Source organism: Scyliorhinus canicula, chromosome 1 (assembly GCF_902713615.1).
Source record: "Scyliorhinus canicula chromosome 1, sScyCan1.1, whole genome shotgun sequence".
NCBI lineage: Eukaryota > Metazoa > Chordata > Chondrichthyes > Carcharhiniformes > Scyliorhinidae > Scyliorhinus > Scyliorhinus canicula.
Window position 1 is genome coordinate 192345084 of NC_052146.1, and position 19634 is coordinate 192364717.

Consider the following 19634-nt stretch of genomic DNA (forward strand, 5'->3'; position numbering starts at 1 on the left):
CCCACACAGGGCAACGTGATAATGACCAGAGAATATGTTGTTGTGATGTTGATTAAGGGATAAATATTGACCAGGACACTGGGGTAATTCCTCTCCTCCTCTTTGAAATAGTGCCATGGGTTCTTTTGCACCCAATAAAAGGGTAAATGGGCCTTGGTTTAACATCTCATCCAAACAGTGCAATCCTTCAGTAGATTTTATTTGACTTCTTAATGGGCTTAATTGCCTATTTAATTGCAGGCAGGCGGGTTTCACATGCCTGTCTGTGTGCCCGCTGATCAAAATATCGCTCAAGTGCGCAGTGATGTCGGGATGCACGCCCAACATATCCATTCGCATGCAATTTCATGCATGGTTAGGTTGTGCACGAGCCTGCTCAAACTACCTAAAATTCTGGCCTCTGTCTACTTTATTTTTAAATTTAGAGCACCCAATTCATTTTTTTCCAATTAAGGGGCAATTTACTGTGGCCAATCCACCGACCCTGTACATCATTGGGTTGTGGGGGGGAAACCCACGCAAACATGGAGAGAATGTGCAAACTCCACACGGACAGTAACCCAGAGCCGGGATCGAACCTGGGACATCGGTGCCCTGAGGCGGCAGCACTAACCACTGCGCCACCCTGCTGCCCTGTCGCCAACTACTTGTGGGTCACTTTTAATTTTATCTTTTCATTATGTGTTAAAACACTACTGAACTGGAATTTGAAATTCTAAATTTAGTTAATGTGTTGCAATTACATGATATTAATTTATCCTTTAAAATTGAATTTATTCTTAGTAATGTGAACTAATTAAAAGTCTAAATTGGGCACCTTTTTGCTGTGGTAATCCATATTTTTCAGTCAGCTTTCAGGATTTTGCCTCCCCATAGATTTTTTAACTGAGCTGATACACTGCCGCCTTTGAGACAGAAGCTCATAGATTCAAGCTCCACTCCACTTGAGCACTTGACCTGAGACTTGAATACATAATATCGGCTGACACTTCAGCACATTATTGAGGGAGTGATGAAGTCAGACTTTCAGGCAAAACTTTAAACCATAGTCTTGTCTGCCCTCTTAATAAAAGAAAGGGAGCCCTGGTTTCCTAGCTAATTTTTATCCCTCGGATGCCATCACCAAAATAACCATTTGGTCACTTATCTCATTGCTGGTTTGTGGGATCTCACTGTGTGCAAATTGGCTGCTGCATTTCCTATATTAAAACAGTGGATGCATTTCAAAAAGTATTAAATCTGCTATCAAGTAATTTGGGATATCCTGGGATCTTTAAAAGGCATGCATTGTAAACCAGAGCCTGTCGGGTTTCCTGTCGACTGAAATTAATGGACGGAAACTTCGGCAGCGTCACAGAGCATGTCCCCTTAATCTGCTCCATTATCCAGATCATTATTCTCACCCAAGCCTAATAAGAGAAAAATATTCTAACTCTTGATGCAATTTCCCTCATCATACTAAACTGTTTCTTGACCACAGTAAACACTCTGCAATTGGGCTTGATCTGAAAGTGGGTCAAACACACAGCTGGGGTTAACTGTGAGCCAATGCACAAACTAGGCGAAGGAAACAGAACAGCACTGAAAAGTTTGTGTTTGTTTTGTAGTGTGGGTGTTTTGGGTAGATTTTCCAACCTAATGTTTTATGTTTCCCCGTGTCGGTCCCCAGGCTAGTCCTCCTTCAGTCCATGCTGTAGTAATAGCATAATCTCTTGGAGATTATGTTTTGAGGTAGAATTTTGATTCTGCGCAAGAGAAGGTGCAAGTTAAAACTGTGAAGCTTCTGTGTAGTAAGGTTGCTGAGGAAAATTCAGCAAGACAGCAGGCCTCTGAAGACATGAGCACAGGTCAGATAATTGTGTCCAGGGGTATAAATTCAGCAAGGATGCTTGCTTCCAATAGGCACCCTGTACAGACTCAGGTCAGACATTGGGCTACAAACTCATTGCTGCGATAAGTGCGGAGGTCCAGTTGAGCTGGGGTGCCAGTAGTGCTTCCTCTGGGGCAGCACGGTGGTGCAGTGGGTTAGCACTGCTGCCTCACGGTGCTGAGGTACCAGGTTGGATCCCGGTTTTGGGTCACTATCCATGTGGAGCTTGCACATTCTCCCCGTGTTTGTGTGGGTTTCGTCCTCACAACCCAGAGATGTGCAGGTAGGCGGATTGGATACGCAAAATTACCCCTTAATTAGAAAAACATTGGGTACTCTAAAGTTATTTTTTTAAAAGTAGTGCTTCCTCTGATTTGGATTTCCCTCACACTATAACAGCCCGATCTCTGATCCAGCCTCTTGGCACCTTGGGCATCCCCACAGCCATGCCCTCCATAGCCGCAGCAAACTTGTTGGCATTAATTGTGGCTCAGTTTGCAGCACCTCTGACTCAGAATGTTGTAGGGTCAAGCCCCCCCATATGGAATTAAGTTGTAGGCCTGCCATGGTGAACTTAATGTTAATTGTCATTAAAAAAAAATCTGGTTCACTGAGGTCCTTTGGGGAAGGAAACGTATTGTCCTTACCCAGTCTGGCCTACGTCTGGCTAGACTCAGGGCAATGTGGTTGACTATTAAATACCCTGTGAAATGGGGAAGCCACTCAGTTCAAGGGCAATTAGAAATGGGCATAAATGCTGGCCCATGCAGCAATGCCTACATCCTATGAATGAATTTACGAAAAATTAGCCTGCCAATCCCATTGTGTTACTGGGAAGGTCTTTCAAAGGTGATGTTCAAAAAAAATCTCTTTCAGAGTGTTCCAGCCAATATTTATCACTCTGGTATTCTAAATACTGTTTTTTGGGACTTTGCTCTATGCAAATTTGCTGCTGCATTTCCTGCATCATAACATTGCACTATACAGCAATGTCTGGCCTGAGTCTGTACAGGGTGCCTGCACTCTTCGGCGACCACGCCTGAACGAGTATGATTCTCCATCTAAGAAACTAACTTCAAAAGTATTTCATCAGCTGTAAAGTGCTTTGGGATGTCATGAGACTGTGATCAGTGCTGTATAAATCCACATGGGTTCTGGAACTAGACTAGTTTGCGGGTGAAATATACTAGTTCAGAAATGAAGTGTTGACAGGTGTCCCCCATAACTGGAGATATTTTGCTTTTTGCTCACACGCCCCTTCTAGTGGTTTAGTGGTGGCGCAGCATTAGTAGGGGTAGCCTGGGGTCGCCTCCAGTAACCTGGAGCTTTGTGCAGCTAATGCGCAGCTGAACTGAAAAGGGATGGGAAATTTAATGGAAGCAAAATAAATTTGGAACTTTGGCGATTTTGACACACGCCACTCCAGGAATCGGACTTGCCCAGCGTGGGAAAATAATCAAAATCCCACTGAAGTGTTTGAAAAAAAATCCTGATCTAAGAAACGAAAAAGAAACTAGATAGCATCCTGCCCTCTTGTTGCTGCTTTCTGAATAGTGCAGTGGGTGATGTTACTGTAGCTCAGCTGTACAGCTGGCTGACTGCCAGAGAGGCTGATTCAATCCCTTTCAGTAAGTGAGGAGTTCTAGCCAGAGGCTGTGCTGTAACTAGGGAGTGGCGTCAGCAGACTGGAGGATATGCAGGCTGTATCAGAGATCAGCTCTCTCACCATTCAGAAGTACCTCATAGTTAAACGGCTCGGGGAACACCGCAGAAGCTGTGGATATACCTTAACGAGCTGGGTAAGTTGCAGTAACTTTTCCTCCTGGAAGTTTGACCACCATTGTAAAGGGAGATCGGAAAACTTTGAACGCGAAGTGCCTGTAAGCGAGCAGGGAGTGCAGTTTCAGCCAGCAATGGAGAAGTAATTGTTGCAGACAATTCTTTACTATCTAGGTAGTTGGTGCAGAGGCAGTGGGGGAGCTTTGCTTCATGTCTGTGCTTCCAAGCAGTGATTATTGTGAGAGAGACGTGTCCCACAGCAGTGGATATTTTGAATGAAAGTCTTTATGTTTGGATATTATATGTTGACAGCTTTGGCGTAAATCATTTTATTTGTCCTTGCGAAGACGTTTGTAGTCTGACTTCCCACACTGCTATTTGTCCATTCACAAGTTGGTAAAATCAGCTGTAAAGCTTTTGAGTGCAGCACTTAACGGTCAGAGGTTGGGCCACAGATGCAATTGCCCAAAACCATTAGCAGTTTTCACTTTGTATGGAGATAGTCACCTCGAAACTGTAGGATGGGCAACTCCTGAGCATTTTTTAAAGGGGATGTTTGGAGGTAAAGTACTTCCAGTGACTCTTGTGAATTTAAAGATGTGAATCACTTTTTTGACATCCAGAATCTCTGCCCAATTAATTCCCTGGTTTAAAAAATAATAATTTGAGTGCTTACTGGGACCAGTTGCTGGCTGCTGGGTAGTGCTCCCACTCTCACATACGGTGCCAGTGGATTGTGGGTTCAATTCATGCTCCAGATATTTGAGCACAAAGTTTCGGCTGAAGTACTGATAGAATGCTGCCCTGTCACCGTTGCGTTCTTTCAGGTTGAGAAGTTAAAGTAAGCTTTATCTGGATGACATAAAGAAAAAAGAAGGGCGTTCTCCTCGTGTTCTGGCCAATATTTATCCCTCAATAGCTGCCATCAAAAGCTGATTGTTCAGGCAGTGTTGGATTGTTATCTGCGGGAGCTTGCTGTGTGCCATTTGGTCCCCACCTTCTCCGAAAAGAGCTTTATTGACTGCAAAGGGCTTTGGAATTTCCTGTGATGATGCAAGCTGCTACGTAAATCTCGCTATTTATTAATTAGTGACTTCCACTTTTTAAATGGGCCTTGTTCAACTCTCCTGGAACATATTTCTGACTTCCCGCCAGAGGAAATAATTCCTCTATCTATCTCATTGAATCCTTTTAACATTTTAAACACCCGATCAGATTACATCTCAATCTTCTGAACTCCAGAGAGTACAAGCCAAGTTTATGGCGCCCTGCCCTCATCATTTAACCCTTTTAAGTTCCTGTATTCAGAAATAATTGCACAGACAATCTATATATCAGCACGAATGCTATCACAGGACAAAGGATGCCAACATAATTGCTGTTGAATATCATTTGCATAATGGGGAAACCATGCTACAAATGTTATAGTCATTATTTGTCAACGTTAAGTCACATGCAGAGCTTTTGATCCTGTTATAAATATGAATTACAACATTTGAGATGACGGATAATTCTAAGGCTGTTTGGAAACAGTGGGCGGGATTCTCTAAAAATGGGGCGATGTCCCCATGCCAGCGGGAAAACCGGCGCCAATGACTCCGGCATCAACGGCCCCCGAAAGTGAGGAATTCTCACCTTTCTAGGGGGCTAGGTTGCCGCCAGAGTCGTCCCCGCTGTTCCAGCTGCCGCCAAAGGGGCGGTGCGATTTCACGCATGCGCGGAACGGCCGGCGTGATCTTAAATTGTTAAGAGAGTTTTTCCAATTAAGAGTCAATTTAGCGTGGCCAATCCACTTAACCTGCACATCTTTGTATTGTGGGGGTGAGACCCATGCAGACACTGGGAGAATGTGCTAACTTCACATGGACAGTGACCCGGGGCTGGGATCAAACCCGGGTCCTCAGCAACGTGAGGCAGCAGTGCTAACCACTGCACTACCATGCCCCCCAAAGCTTTGTGTTAAATTTTTCTTCAGTGCAAAAATTTATTTGATAAAATAGCGCATACATAATGTGGATAGTAAATTACAGAGAAAAGTATGGAGGCATTGCACTTAAGCAATAACTCATTTTGGGTGCTCTCCTCTTATTTAATGATCTCCAGCAGCATTCCTCAAAGGATACCTTTTTGCATAGCCATAGGGAGTGTCACCAGCAAAGTGTGGCAAGGAAGTAATTGTGACACTAGAGGAAGTGCGTGTTATACATGTGAATTTTAATATTTTACTAGCAGATTGCTCATGTTGTGACTTACAGGAAGCCAGAGGATATACTGTTTTGGAAAGTGTGGCAGAATAGGGTGACAAAGAAGTAAGTGGGACTCTTATAGGAAATGGTCACTAAAGTGCAAGATTTTAACACATTATAGGCCTTTTGTCCAGATAAATTTCTTTCTTTTAGTCTCCTTCCCTCTCTCCCCAAGTCACACAGCATTCATTGGGAAATTTCTTGGTTCCAGGACTGTGTCTGTAACCAGAGTGCAAGCAGTGAGAGATTCCCTCCCTCTTTGCAGAGAACTGTTCATACTATTGTTTGGAGAAGTATAGTCATGATCCAGTCATCTTGCTGACTTAAAGAGGAGGCAAAAATAAATATTTACACAGAGGGTAGTTCGCTTGTGGAATTCTCTGCTATTGACTTATTTTTGTCAGGAAAAAGGATAGTTGTTTGAATAAGAGTTATATTAAAGGATATTGTCAGAAAGCAGGAAAGTGAGATTTAACTAGATGGACCATCTATTCACCTGCCATTTTTGCTTCTCCCTTTATCATTGCCCTCAATTGCCAAACTCCTTCCTCCACTTCCCGTAAGTCTCCAGTCATGAGCCCAAGCCTATCTCTTGCTTCTACCCTATCTTTTCTCATGGCATCTCCTCTCCAATCTCATCTGTCCCACAAGGCCTGCCTTCTGCTTCCTTAACTATTTTCACTAAACTGCTGATAACCAAACTTTCCTTCCTGGCTATCTTCAGGTACTGTGCTGCTCATTTCCAGAACTGCCAACAGCATCTTAGATTATGAGGGCAGGGTGCCATAAACTCGGCTTGTCACCTCCTCAAAAAAAAATTCTCAACCCCTCTGTCCTTGCAAAGTAATGTTCCAACTCCAACCTCCTTTTCCCCTCTAAAGTTCCTAAACCTCTTTAACTGTGAGAGAGTGTGAGAGGAGTGCCAGCGTTAACAATGAGAGTGTGTAAGTAGAATGGGGCCATTAATAGTGAGAGGAGTAGAAGGGACATTAGCAAGAATGTGTGCAATAGGGCAGCACGGTGGCACAGTGGTTAGCATTGCTGCCTATGGCGCTGAGGACCTGGGTTTGAATCCCGGCTCTGGATCACTGTCCGTGTGGAGTTTGCACATTCTCCCCGTGTCTGTGTGGGTTTTGCCCCCACAACTCAAAAAGATGTGCAGGTTAGGTGAATTGGCCACGCTAAATTGCCCCTTAATTGGAAAAAATAATTGGGTACTCTAAATTTATTTTTTTAAAAAGAATGTGTGCAATGAGTGGGACCAATAACAGTGGTGGAGGAGTGGGGACATTAACAGTGAGAATATGTGAGAGGAGTAGAAGGGACATCAACACTTGGAATATGTGCGATGAGTGGGGACATTAACAGTGAGAGAGTGTGAGAGGAGCAGTAAGTGTGTGAGATGTGTGGGGTCATTATCAGTGTGAGATGTGTGGGGTCATCATCAGTGTGAGATGTGTGGGGTCATCATCAGTGTGAGATGTGTGGGGTCATTATCAGTGTGAGATGTGTGGGGTCATTATCAGTGTGAGATGTTTGGGGCAGTTAACAGTGGGAATGTGCAAAAGGAGCAGCGGGCCATTAACAGTGAGAGAATGGGAGAGGAAAGAGGACATTAGCACAGAGAGAGGAGCAGTGGGGACATTAACAGTGAGAGAATAGAAAGGTGGGGATATTAACACAGTGTGAGAGGGGCAAGGACGTTAACAGTGGAGTGGGGACATTAACAGTGAGAGAATGGGGACATTACCAGTGAGAGAGGAGCAGTGGGGACATTAACAGTGAGAGGAATCTGAAAACAGCACAAGAAGAGTAATCAAAGTGAGGTCACAAGTGAGATCAAAGTGAATAATCAAAGTGAGGTAAATGATTGGTGATATTTTGCCGTTTGTCTTTCAAAGTGTGTAATTTATTAATAATTGTAAGGTTTTATTGGTAGTATTTAAGATCATCTAGCAGCAGTAAAGGTTATTGGATGTAGTAGGGTTTACTAATTCTAAATGAACTAACACTAAGATGACAGGACAGGTGACGTGTTGCGACTGTAGACTGTGGGAGTGTCAGTACAGCAGTGTGATCCAGCGCAAACATGTCTGCAGCAAGTGTGTGAGGTTTGAAGAGTTTTGGCTCGGAGATGTTGCTGGAGGCAGAGCTGCAGACACTGCGATGCATTAGGGAGGGGGAAGGTTACCTAGATGCTTTATTTCAGAAGGTGGTCACATCCCTTAGGATAGTCAGAAGTTTAGAGCTGGTCAATGGTCAGGGACAGGAGGGTGTGGCTGAAGGCCATGCAGGTATGGAGACCCAGTGTGTAGTGGTAGAGAAGCCTCAGTCCCTGACTTTGTCCAACAGGTATGAGGTGCTTGCTGCCTGTGTGGATGAGGAGAAGAACTACAAGATGAATGAGCAGACTGACCGTTCCCTCCAAGATAATCTAGTCCACTCCTCCACCACACCCAGTACCTCTCCCATCACCCATGGCACCTTCCAATGCAATCGCAGAAGGTGTAACACCTGCCCCTTTACCTCTTCCATACTTCACATCCCAGGCCCAAAACGCTCATTCCAGGTTAAGCAGCCTTTCACTTGCATCTCTTCCAACCTGGACTATTGCATTCGCTGTTCCCAATGTGGTCTCCTCTATATCAGAGAGACCAAACACAGACTGGGTGATCGCTTTGTTGAGCACCTTCGGTCTGTGCGCAACTGACCTTCCTGTTGCTTGCCATTTTAACAAAAGACCCTGCTCCCATGCCCACATGTCTGTTCTTGGCCTGCTGCAATGTTCCAGTGAAGCGCAACGCAAACTGGAGGAATAACATCTCATCTTCCCTTTAGGCACGCTACAGCCTTCTGGTCTCAACATTGAATTCAGCAACTTCAGATGATTAGCTCTACCCCACCTCAACCCATTTGTTTTCATCCCATTTAATTTTAACTGTCTTTTACCAATTATTTCTTTCTTAATATATATTTAACCCCCCCCCCCCATCTTATCCACCTTTCCTTACCCTGTCTCCTCTTTGCTTCCCCTCCCCCCACATCTACAGTTCACCCTGTGATGTTATTTTGTCTGCTGTTTGGCCTTTCACATCTTTTGTTCTCTTTGGGGGCTGCCATTAGCACTCTTTCCCCGTGGTTTCTGTGGCCATTAGCACCAGGTTTCCCTGGGTTTCTGTGGCTGTGACTCATCTTTCATTCTCACCACAGCATAAATATTTTCCACTTTCTCTGTCTGTTAGCTTTGACAAAGAGTCATCGGACTCGAAACATTAACTCTTTTCTCTCCCTACAGATGCTACCAGACTTGCTGAGATTTTCCAGCATTTTCTCTTTTGTTTTAGATTCCAGCATCCGCAGTAATTTGCTTTTATTAGACTGACCATGGTGAAGGATACCATCCAAGTGGGTGGAGCAGAGAGGAACGTCGTAGCGATCGGAAACCGTATAATTAAGGGGTAGATACTGTTCTCTGCAGCTGTGACAGGGAGTTCCTCCAGGTGCCAGGGTGAGGGAGATTTCACGGGACAGGGTTTGGGCGGTGGGAGACTTAGAAATCTATAGAGAAAGGTCAAAGTTTCGGCAGAATACAGTGAAGTGGATAAAGACGAGCAGAGTGGGACAGGAAGGGACAGGGGTTTAACAAAAAATGAACGTCAACGAATGAGATTCATTGTAGGGAATAGAAGTAGAAAAATGAAATTAAAGATTCTTTGAATGGACAACGCATCTGCAATTAGTTAGGTGAATCAGTGGCACAAAGCGAGGTAAATGATTTAGTCCTAATCACCATTAAAGAAACATGGTCACAAGGGGATCAAGGTAGGGCAATAAATATTTCAGGGTACACAATATTTCAGAAAGAGAGACAGAATGGCAAAGGAGGAGGGGTAGCCCTGATAGTAAAGAATGACAAAAGGACACTATTGAGAAAGGAGCTGGCCTCTGAAGATCATGAAGTAAAATCAATATGGGTGGCAATTAGGTTAGCGAAAGGCAGAAAACACTGGTGGGAGTAGCTAATAGACCCTCTGTATATCGTTCGGCAGAACATTAAACAAGAAATTAATGGATCTTGTAACAAAGAAAATGTAATAATTGTAGGAGACTTTAAACTTAAAATCAACTGGGACAATCAAGAATTTAGCAAGAATGTCTGGAAGGTGAGTGTGTGGAATGTTTTTGTGACCATTTCTTGGAGCAGTATGGAGTGGAAACGGCAAACAGTAAAGCTATCTTAGGTCTAGTATTATGTAATGAGGCAGGTCTAATAAGTAATGTCATAATGAAAGATCCGCTAGGAAATAGTGACCATAATACTATTTAATTCCATGTTAAGTTTGAAAGTGACATATTTCAATCACAAACAAAAACCTTAAACTTAAAGCCAATTACATAATTATAAGGGGAGGTAAATAGACCAATGGTACGGAGACAAATGAACAGTGGGAAACATTTAAAGAAACAATTCAAAATGTTCAACAAAAATACGATCCAGCATCGGGGGGAAACAGGGGGCTCGATGGAGGCTCTACTGGGTGGCAACCATCGGTTCATCCCGGGGAACAAGGATGGGGGATTTAGGGGGTGGCAAAGGGCGGGCATCAGCAAATTGAGGGACCTGTTTATTGGCGGGAGGTTTGCGGGCCTGGGGGAACTGGAAGATAAATTTGGCCTTCCCCAAGGGAACATGTTCAGATACTTGCAGGTAAAGGCGTTTGCTAGGCAACAGGTAGAGGGATTCCCTCTGCTGCCGTCGCGGGGGACGATGGACAGAGTGCTTTCGGGGGTGTGGGTCGGAGAGGGGAAGGTGTCTGACATCTATAAGGTAATGCAGGAGGTGGAGGAGTCGTCAGTGGAGGAGCTGAAGGCTAAATGGGAGGAGGAACTCGGGGAGCAGATAGAGGACGGGACTTGGGCGGAGGCCTTGGAGAGAGTCAACTCTTCCTCCTCATGTGCGAGGCTTAGTCACATCCAATTTAAGGTGCTGCACCGGGCCCACATGTCCGGGACTAGGATGAGTAGGTTCTTTGGGGGTGAGGACAGGTGCACCAGATGTTCGGGGAGTCCAGCGAACCACGCCCATATGTTCTGGGCATGCCCAGCACTGGAAGAATTCTGGAAGGGGGTGGCGGGGACGGTGTCGAGGGTGGTTGGATCCAGGGTCAAACCAGGGTGGGGACTCGCGATTTTTAGAGTTGCGGTAGAGCCGAGAGTGCAGGAGGCGAAAGAGGCCGGTGTCCTGGCCTTTGCATCCCTAGTAGCCCGGCAAAGGATTCTGCTACAGTGGAAGGATGCAAGGCTCCCAAGTATGGAGACCTGGATCAGTGACATGGCGGGATTTATAAAATTGGAAAGGGTCAAATTTGCCCTGAGAGGATCAATACAAGGGTTCTATAAACGATGGCAGCCTTTTCTGGACTTCCTGGCTCAAAGATAGGTAACTTGGTCAATAGCAGCAGCAACCCGGGGGGGGGGGGGGGGGGGGGGGGGGTTCCTTACTGTAGTGTCTATTCTGTAACTTTATATTGTGTTAATTTGCGTTGTTAAAATGCTGTGTTGTTCATGGAGGTGGGGGCGAATGTTTATGATTGTTAATATTATTGTTATTTTTGGTATTTTACTATGGTGCGTTATTGTTGTATAAATTCAAAATTTTTCAATAAAAATTATTTCAAAAAAAAATAAAATACGATCCATTGAAGAACAAAAACTCAGCAAGAATTATCCATCCATGGCTCAGTCAGGTGGTTAAGGATAGTATTAACTGAAAAGAAGAGGCATGCAGTGTTACAAAAAAAAGGTTGCAAGTCTGAGGATTGGGAGTGTTTTGGAAACCAGCAAAGGGCCACCAAAAAGTTGATAAAAATGAAAAAATAGAATATGCGAACAAACAGAAATATAAAAACTGATTGTAAGGAATTGTGTAAGTATATAAAAAGGAAGAGGGTAGCTAAAGTTAACATTGGTCCCTTAGAAGTAGAGAAAGGAGATATTATCACTGGGAATAAGGAAACAGCGGACGCATTGAACAAATATTTGTGTCCATCTTCACAGCAGAAGGCACAAGTTTCAAACTCAAAATAACCTAGGGGCTAAATGTTGGCTCAAACCAGCAAGGATAAGTCTGTGGTGGTGGTGGAGGATTTTCTTTTTATTCATTTATAGGATGTGGGCATCGCTGGCTAGGCCAACATTCATTGCCCATCCCTAGTTGCCCTTCCGAAGGTGGTGGTGAGCTGCCTTCTTGAATTGCTGTAGTCCTTGTGGTGTAGGTACACCCACTGTGCTGTTCCAGGATGTTGCCCCAGCAACAGTGAATGAACGGCAATGTTTCCATGCATGGAGGAGTGGAAGAGGGATCAAAGGGAAGATAAAAGACGGGCTTGGTCTTGAAGGATTGGAAGAGGGTGGAGCCTAGCATCCTGGGTGTGGTGGGGGATCCATCCCAGGGTGTTGGCTGGCAGAGTCCTTACAGGGCTTTGGATTTACCTGCAACATTTCAATTATCCCTGTTGAGAGTGACCTCAGACAATGACCGTTACAATGCATTGAAGGGAAAGGCAACTGTAAGTTCAGCCATGTCCCACAGAATGGCAAGTACAATGTTGGACACTAATATGAACATTCAATAAAAGTGACCCCACTCCACTCCCACTCGCCACTCTTGGGTGATTCATCTTAGTCATTCCGAAGCCTCCATGCAAGCTGTCACACCATTCTCCCTTCCCTTGTGCCCTAGAGTTAAACAAAGAAAAGCACTGACCTCAGACACAACTCACAAAGCCAACTGTTACCTTCCACCTTTAAACAAACGTGAACGGGGTGCCACCAGATTCTCATACACAACTGACTTTATCTTGAAGATAGGACATCATTTTAAAGAGATTTAGCTAATGTGTATTCATGAAATGCAAATCTATTACAAGTGGGAACCAGCCAAACACACAATCATTTCCTCCACAATAAAGAAATGTCCGTAACTCTGCTGTAACTATCAATGAGTGCCAACCAAGTGGCATGCCAGTACATTTAGCTCTCTGATGCAGTTAGTCTTGGCAAATAACAATGATGTACACATGAATCAAGTAAAACCAATGAATTGTGAAATATTTACAAGTGAAATTTAAAATTGAAAAACACTCGTGCCACTTTTGACTCTCAATAAAGTTTCATGTCAGTTGTGATGGAGTTGGGCAGGAAAATTGTGGCAGTGATGAAAATCCTCCCTATCTGTCCCGGAAGCTGCTTTTTAGCCCTCCTGAAGCTGCTTATCAGCCCTCCCGTATTGTCAGCTGTCGGCAGGTTTTTTCCCCCTTTGCATGAAGCATGTGTCTCCCATGCACTTGGAATCCGAATAGGTTGGGAAGCAGCAATTAGCAAGAGAGTGCAATTGGCACCCACTTCCTGTTTCGCAGTTAGGCATGGAGAGCCACGGCTAAAATTCCACCCTGTAGATTTTCTAACGAGTAACATATATCGAAACGGAACAAATGGCTTTCCTTGAGATGCTTTCTAATTTGGAGATTAGGGTTAAATATTCAGTGGCTTCATCCTGATCTGGGTTGTCGTCGAGGGCGTACATATCCCTAGGGATGTCAGAGCTTGACCTCCTGTCACCAAGCACCCTGCCTCCACACTCCTGCCAGTGGTCACAGCACATGTCCTTACTCGCAGCGCCCGCCTTCCCAGCCCAATTGGAAAGTGAATAGACTTCTTGTTACCTGATTAGATGATTATTGGACTGTCAGTCAAACAGTTTCTCTCCCCCCCCCCCCCTCCCCCCCCCCAACTGCAGTGTTTTTATAACTAATAAACAAATGTGTTCAGAAAAGTTTCCTTTAAAAAGCACAATTATTTTGCTTGCTGTGGTGACCTGGAGATTTAAGTTTTGATTTGTGGAGGCTCCAGGACAATCCCAGCAGGTTGGCAACTCTGGTCCTGATGGATCTCGGGCACGCTCACTGAGAAAGATCAGAAGGCCCCAGCACTCCAGGCAAACTTGCCTCAGTTGGGACTGGTTGTTGGCCAGCTTGCCTGACAGGTCATCGATGAACTGCTACAGCCTTTAGCCTTGAAAATGACACCTGCCTGACCTTGCCCAGACTTCCCATTTGGGGGACAGCTCCTGTCGGAGAGAAAATAGAGAACTCTCCTAATTTCAGCTTGAGGGAAGCCTTGGCCTACTTTATCACATTTCCTAGTTAACTGGCAGATAGCCACAGCTTCACAGTCAGCATCAAAGTTGCAACATTGCATCCAATCTCATGGAAGAAAGAACTTTGTATTTAGATGCAGCTTTTTTGTGCCCTTGGGACACCCACGTTTCACAGCTGGTGAAGTATTTTTAAATTGAAGTCATTATAGTGCGGGTCCCCGCAAATAGTAGATGAGGCCAGTTACTCTGTTTGCTTGATGTTGGTTGTGGGATAAATATTGATAGGACAGAGAGAACTCCTTTACACATTTTCAAATAAAGCCATATCATCAAGCACATCCACCTAAGAGGGAGAACTGGGCCTTGGTTCACTGATTGGTACAGCACTCAGTACTGTACTGGAGTATTAGATTATGTGTCCAAGTCTCTAGAGTGGGACTTGAACCCACAACCTTTTTTTTATAAATTTAGAGTACCCAATTCATTTTTCCAATTAAGGGGCAATTTTTAAAAAAAACAATAATTTTTATTCAAATTTTCATAAAATATCAACAACAAAAAGTAAAATAAATGTTTACAAAGAACAGAAAAAAAAAACCAGTCCCCCCCCCGCGCATACACAAAGGAAGAGGTAAATTAACACCCGCCATTCGCACAAAACACGAGCCAGTAAAATGAGGCAGGCCATTCAAAAGTCTATTGACTCCGGTGGGATTGGAAAATCATGCTGGCAGATGGGGCTGTAAAATTCTACCCATTCAGTTCAATGTGACTGAGGTTACAGTGAAAAAAGAGGAGATGGAAAATGGCAAAATGATCTTGTTTAATTTTGTAGAAGATTTTATCTTTTGGGGGGATGCCGACAGGAAAATGGAGTTGTGACCATGACCAGGTCAGCGATGATCTTATTGAGTGGTGGAGGAGGCCCAAAGGGCATGGGTGCGGAGAAAGAGTACTGAACATAAGCAAAACTAAGATAATCCATACCTGATTGACTCTGTTAATAGGGATCGTTTACAAAAAAAGGCATTTTAAAACTTGCCCCTATCCAGAAATTAGGATCTCCCTGACAAAGAGATGGTGTGCTGTTCTGATAGATATCAGTGGAATAAGATAGGTATCCTCAAGTGTCCGAACAGGATTGGAGCCTGCCTGTCATGGTAATAGGATGATTATGGTAGTGTACTCCTGTATTAGATATAATACAGTACAGTCTATATTTCACGTGGTCACCCAACCTAGAGGTTGAAGGACAGACGGCATATGTTAGAGAAGATTGTAACAAGCCTGCAGATGCCTTGCAGTTGTGTATTCATGTTCTGGTTGTGTATTCATGTTCTGGTTGTGTATTCATGTTCTGAACATGTGTTAGTAATAAAGTTTGTTTACATCAACGGTGTTGGTGATCTTACAACTGAAAAACAAGACAATTACATTAATGACCTACCCCCATTACTGTGACTTGAAATGGGGGGTGGGATTCTGTGATCCTGAGGCTAAGTGTTGACGTGTCAACACGGCCTCAGGATCAGCAATTCTGGCCCCTACAGGAGGCCAGCATGGTTCACGCCGCTGTGGGAACAGCGCATGCGCAGTGACACTGGCGCCAACGTGCACATGCGCAGTGACACTGGCGCTAACGTGCACATGCGCAGTGACTTCCTTCAACGTGCCTGCCTCGACACAACATGGCGCAGGACTACAGGGGCCGGTGCGGAAGAAAGAAGGCCGCCAGCCACAGAGACCGGCCCACCGATTGGTGGGGCACGATCGTGGGCCAGGCCACATCGGAGGCCCCCAGGGGTTGGACCCCCCTCCCCACCCACAGGCCGCCCCCCGACCTTCCGCACCGAGTTCCCGCTGGCTGAGAGCAGGTGTGGACGGCGTCAGTGGGACTCGCCGTTTTTGCGATGGCCGCTCGGCCCATCCCGGGCCGAGAATCGGCGGGCCAGCCACGTAGAGCGAACCCCGACCGGCGCCACGTGGGTGTGCGCCAATTCTCTGCCCTGTGGAGAATCGCTTGCCGGTGTCAGGGTGGCGTGGCGCGACTCGCGCCATTCGTGGAGATTCTCCAGCCCGGCCCCGGGCTGAGAGAATCCCGCCCGGGATCTGTGTCGATTGCCATCAGTAACACCTGAGAATATCACTCCCCCACACACTGGACCTGGGTCTCTGAAGGTTAAGAACCAGTCACTTTCTATGATGCACAATATTTAATTTTCCCACCTTGTACCAAGTCATGTTAAGCTGTTGCGCTGCGCTTGCTGAGAGCTGCAATGGTTCCCAGTCTAACAATGTCTTGCTGATAAAGTTCTCGGCCTCGTGTTCAAATTCCTCTAACCCCCCCCCCCCCCCCCCCCCCCCCCCCCTCTCTGTGATCTCTTGCAGCCCTCTAACCCCCTGAGAATTCTGAATTCTTCCAGTTTTTGCTCTCTCATGCAGCACCCATCTCCTTCGCCCACCACTGCGGGTCTTGCATTTAGCTGTCTCAGACCCAAGTTGTTGAATTCCCTTCCGATCTCTCTTTTCTTGTTTAAGACCCTTCTTAAACCTTGACCTCTTTGACAAAGCATTTGGTTACCTGCCCTAATATCTCCTTATATGGATCTGTATCAGATTTGATAACACTTCTGAGAAGTGCCTGAGATGTCTTCCTGTAGAAGGATACAGGCGGTTGGTCAAGACAGGACACATGATCGGCACAGGCTTGGAGGGCCGAAGGGCCTGTTCCTGTGCTGCATTGTTCTTTGTTCTTTGTACGTTAAATGTGCTGTATAAAAGCAGGTTGTTGTAATTATCATTATTATTTCAAATGTGGGCGGCACAGTGGCGCAGTGGTTAGCACTGCTGCCTACGGCGCTGAGGACCCGGGTTTGATCCCGGCCCCAGGTCCCTGTCCGTGTGGAGTCGCCTCGTCTGTGTGGATTTCACTTCCACAACCCAAAGATGTGCAGGGTAGGTGGATTGGCTGTGCTAAATTGCCTCTTAATTGGAAAAAAATAATTGGGTACTCTACATTTAAAACAAAAGTTATTTCAAATGCTACTGTTAATTCTTTTCTACTGAGCATAAAATGTAGAGTTTTTGTTATAAATTTAGAGTACCAATTCATTTTTTCCAATTAAGGGGCAATTTAGCATGTTCAATCCACCTATCCTGCACATCTTTGGGCTGTGGGAGTGAAACCCACGCAGACACAGGGAGAATATGCAAACTCCACACGGACAGTGACCCAGAGCCGGGATCGAACCTGGGACCTCGGCACCGTGAGACTGCAGTGATACGACTGCGCCACCGTACTGCCCCATAAAATGGTAGTCAAAATAAATTCAGCAGCTGAAGCATTAATTTTAAAACAATATTATTAGGCCCTTCATTTCATTGTGTTTATTTAATATGGTTGCATAACAGAGTGATGGGAAAAGTGTAACAAAGGTGTGTGCAAGATGCATCATGGGTTGGATTTCTTCCATTTTTTATCTCTATGAGCTTTCCCTCTGTAAATAACATGCTTGCCTTGGTGTCAGTTGGTCATCGGTTCAAACCTTACTCCACAGTTTTAAGCATATAATTTAGGCTGACGTTTCCATGCAAGGGAATTCTGCATTATCAAAGGTGTTGCCTTTAAGTTGAGACTATCAGGATTTCAGGTGGATATAAAGAATGAAATGGCAGTGTTTTGACAAAGTGTAGAGTGCTACAGGTTTCGATGGGCCTAGGAGGTGTGAAAAGATGGGGGAGGGGACCGATACTGGGTGAGGTGTTTTTGGGAGGAAGTGGATGGGAGGATTCTGGGAGTTGGGGGAGGGGGGGAGCTCGATGGTAACAATGGGATGGGCCAAGCCCAGTGGGCAGGGCCTGGAGTTATGATGATGGTGGATAGGAGAGGACGTGGAGGAGGGGTGAGAGACCCCCGGTTAGGATAGTTATATGGAATGTGAGGGGTTTGTTGGAGGGAGGTTTTCAATGTCATCTTGGGTGTAGTGCTCGTGAACATGGAACCAGGACCCCTAGACGCCATTTTCAGGGGGTCAGACTGGCTCAGGCGGCAAGCGGGGGCAGATGTTAGCCTTTGTTTCGCTGATTGCCCGGAGGCGGGGTGGAGGTCAGCTTCTACACCCTGTGACACGGCTTGGTGGGGGGCGGGGGGACCTAATTGAATTTGTTTGACTCTCGGAAAGTGAAGTCTCAGATGAAGGGGATGAAGGAAGGGTTTCACAATCATGGGGGCTGTTTATTATGCACTTCTGAGACTTGGCTGCCATTGAACATTAGTGGGGGGGAGGGGTCGACGGTATTGTTGTCTTTGGTTACGCTGTTTACGGATTGATTGTTAATTTGTGTTTTTTTAACCTAGAATGTGTGGGTGGATGTTTTGGTCTGTATATTGAGCAGGGTGCAGTTTGTGTGTGGGGGATTGTTGTATTTGTTTTTTGTTTGGTTGTTTATTGATGAAATTGAGGAAAATAAAAAGATTTTTTAAAAGAGTAGAGGGCTGTCTCTCGTGTCATGGTGAATATTTATCCATCAGTCAGCATCACTAAAACAGCTGATCTCATCTTTAATGCATCGCTGTTTGTGGGAGTCTGTCATGTGGAGATTGGCTGCTATACTTTCTGCAGCAGTGACCCTATTCCAAAAGTAATTTCATTGCCTATGAAGCATTTTGGGAAGCCCTGAGATTCTTCTGTTTGTTCTCTTTCCTTGTCCTTTTTTTAACCTTGCTTGCTTTACATCTTTGTTTTCCTGTGCTTTTTCTCCTTTCTATCCTTCCTTTTCTTTTCTTTCCTCCTTTCCTTTACTTCTGGCAATAGGGGCAGAATGGCATGGGGGATTGGGGTGACGAGGGCATGGGACGGGGGAGAAGAGTGGATGACAGCATGAGGGAAGTGATGGGGGGGGGGGGGGGGGGCGATTTGGCAGAGGGTTTCGGGTTATAGAGGGTGGATGGTAGCATTGTGGGGAGGACGGGAAAGGACAAGTTGGAAGGATGGGGAGAAAGCATGGGAGGGAATGAGTGGAGTAAACATGGGAAAGGGGGTGGGAGAAACAGCATATAAAAAGGAGGGAGGGGGAATGGCATTGGATGGGGGGGCGTGGTTGGAACTGCCTGGGAGTTGTGGAATGGGAAATAAGATGGCATTGGGGGTGAAATCTGGGTTCAGGCTGGCATAGAAAGAAGGGATGGGATGGGGGTTCAAAGAAATGGGATGAGAAGAATGCGATGGCATGGACGGCAGGAACAACTGTCGCAATAAAGATACTAACATCACTACAAATGTTGTTGGTCCCTGCTAGTTTTAATTTAGTACTACTGTTAGTGAGGAGGGTGACTACAATTTAGGTCCAATAGAATGATGCTGTTGCAATGTTAAACTTCAGTCTACTGGTAGGAGAGGACCAGAGTCCTTTAAATAAAGATTTACCTGCTTTAAGATTCCATGGTTGACTGAAGAATAGAAACGGAACTTGTGTGAGGCGTCTAGAAGTGCTGACATTTATTTTGATGTTTGACGTCTGCTTTCAGAATGGCAAATTAGTCCAGCCGACACAGACACACAGGCGAGCCCATTCGAGGGCT

The 19634-nt window shown here is 45.3% G+C and overlaps 1 protein-coding gene across 2 annotated transcripts in view; it reads left to right on the forward strand.

The window, feature by feature from the left end:
• The first annotated feature begins 3532 nt into the window (after nucleotides 1-3532).
• LOC119970531 (pleckstrin homology domain-containing family G member 1) overlaps nucleotides 3533-19634 on the forward strand; it is a 285870-nt gene continuing 269768 nt past the window's right edge. The window contains exon 1 of one of the 2 annotated variants that reach the window (XM_038805311.1): nucleotides 3533-3669. The gene's annotated coding sequence lies outside the window, so the exon portion shown is untranslated. The remainder of the gene's footprint in view (nucleotides 3670-19634) is intronic. The other variant, XM_038805331.1, reaches the window with a different exon arrangement.